Below are 2,411 nucleotides of genomic sequence, written 5' to 3' on the forward strand. Positions count from 1 at the left end.
ATATATATATATATATATATATACATACATACATATATATGTATGTGTTTATATATGTGTGTGTATTTATATATATATATATATACACATGTGTGTGTATATGTATCAAACATATATATGTGTGTGTGTTGTGTGTGTTGTGTGTGTGTATTTATGTATACACACACACACATAGACATATATGTGTGAATATATATACACACACACACACATATATACATACATACATATCAACATACATACACATTAATTGTTTTCTAATACATGGAGGGATAGATATGAAGAGAAAACATGTAAGAGAGAGTAGGAGAAAGGAGTAAAAGAAAGACAATTTAAGAGTAGGAAATTTTCTCCTTTGCTTATCTTATTATTATTATTATTAGTTGTAGTATGTAACCCATGATAACAGTATCTACATTATGCTGACAGACATGTAACTTACACCAAAACGATCTACCACCTGCCAAATTCTACATATTCAGGTCTGCTGTTTCTAACGTGTGCCAACTCTATCTAACCTTTGCCAATAATTCACCAATGCCAGCTTCATCTTTGTCAGATCAGTGCAGTCTGTTCTTCCCTAAATCCACGTCAGAGCACTGTTGGACCAAAAACCAATCTTAAAAATCTATGCCAATATTACTTCCTTTCTAGAAATGTCTTCAGATTAATCAAAAAATTGGTCAAATAGATTAGATATTGGACTGTTTATTCATAGGTTCTGAGTTCATATTGGGTTCAAGCGTTTTGCTATGTTTCTCAGCAGAAACAATTTATTCCACATTAGGCATTAGAGGAATTATATGCAGTGTATGAGAGAGAAGGCTTCACTGGTTTGGTCATGTGATGTGCACGGATGAGGACAGTGGCATGAAGAAATGCTGATCACTCAAACTGGAGGCAAGTTGTGGAAAAGGGGAACCCAGGGAGACATAGGACAAAGTTTCGAAGGCAGATCTCAAAATATTGAGCATTATGAAGATGACAGAGGACTGAGATATGTAGTGCATTGCTGTACTCAAGAAGCCATGCCCACCACAAAAGAATTGATGTCCTAAGACTAAAGTACCATGTAAAAAGCATTGGTGTTGGTGCTAGTGTCACATAATAAGCACCGGTGATGATGCTACGTAAAAAGCACCCAGTACACTCTGTAAAGTGGTTGGCATTAGGAAGTGCATCCAGCAGTAGAAACCCAACCAAAATAGACTATGGAACCTGGTGTGGCCTCTGGTCTTGCCAGTTCCTGTCAAGCTGTCCAACCCATGCCAGTATGGAAAACAGACATTAACTGACGATGAGGACGGTGATGGTGGTGGTGGTGGTGGTGGAGATGTGTCATACTTTCAAGATACAGTGGGTAGGGATGAGTATAAGTTAAGTGCTACGGAGGATTGGACAAGGTGAGTGAGCAGGAGGGGGAGACAAGAAGGGAAGTTTCATACGAGTATGAGGAGAGATGGTTAAAGATGGGGTAAAGGTGACTGTACCAAGTGATGGTGAGAGACACAGCAGTGGCTCGGTGGGCTTCTATGGTAGATGTTTCAGGTCATTGAGAGTGGTAGCAGATAAGAGAGGTGTTAAGGAAGGAATTTAGCAGAGTGGAGAGAGAGTAAAAACTGAAGGCACAGAAAGGAGGTGATTGGTGGAAATAGGGGTGGGGGCAGAGAAGATAATGAAAAATGGAAGTGGTTCCAGTAGGAAAAAGGAGGTAACCAAAAGGGAAGGGATGTAGTAAGTGTGTATTCTGCTCTCGGCTGACTACAGCAGCTGAATAGTACCATAGTCAGAGAAGTGATGAGGTTTAAGGAATGAGATGCTGTGGGATGGGGATAATTGACAGGGCAGAAAGAGTGGAGGTAAAGTAGGACCCCACATGTACAAGCACACACACACAAACACATACACACACACACACACTCACACACACACACACACACATACATGTAAATGTAAGATCCAAGGATCAAGTTGTAGAACGTCAGTGGGACTTCAAACAATCTGTAGAAGGTATAAAAAAAAAACAACTTTCAGGAACAATAGTGGTTTATTGGCTCAAAAGGTTGTGAATTTTTCGTGTATCGGAATATGATAAACTGAAAAAAAGCTAACGTTATAGCTCATGGTTAGCAACAGTGGTTGTTGTGTATGTGAATAAACATTCAAAAATTAGGAAATGAAGCAGATAAAATCCAGGTTACATATGTTTCATAGCTAGCAGAACCTTGGAAGTAGTAATTTATCCAAACATGGAATAGACTGCAAGCTACTCTTCAGGCCAAAGATACCTTGATTATATGAAGTTTACATTGTCATTGGAATATAATATATATGTATATATATATATATATATGTATATATATATATATATATAAAAGATAATAAGAGTGAAAAAACTACAGAAGGCTTGT

Source organism: Octopus bimaculoides, chromosome 2 (assembly GCF_001194135.2).
Source record: "Octopus bimaculoides isolate UCB-OBI-ISO-001 chromosome 2, ASM119413v2, whole genome shotgun sequence".
Classification (NCBI taxonomy): domain Eukaryota; kingdom Metazoa; phylum Mollusca; class Cephalopoda; order Octopoda; family Octopodidae; genus Octopus; species Octopus bimaculoides.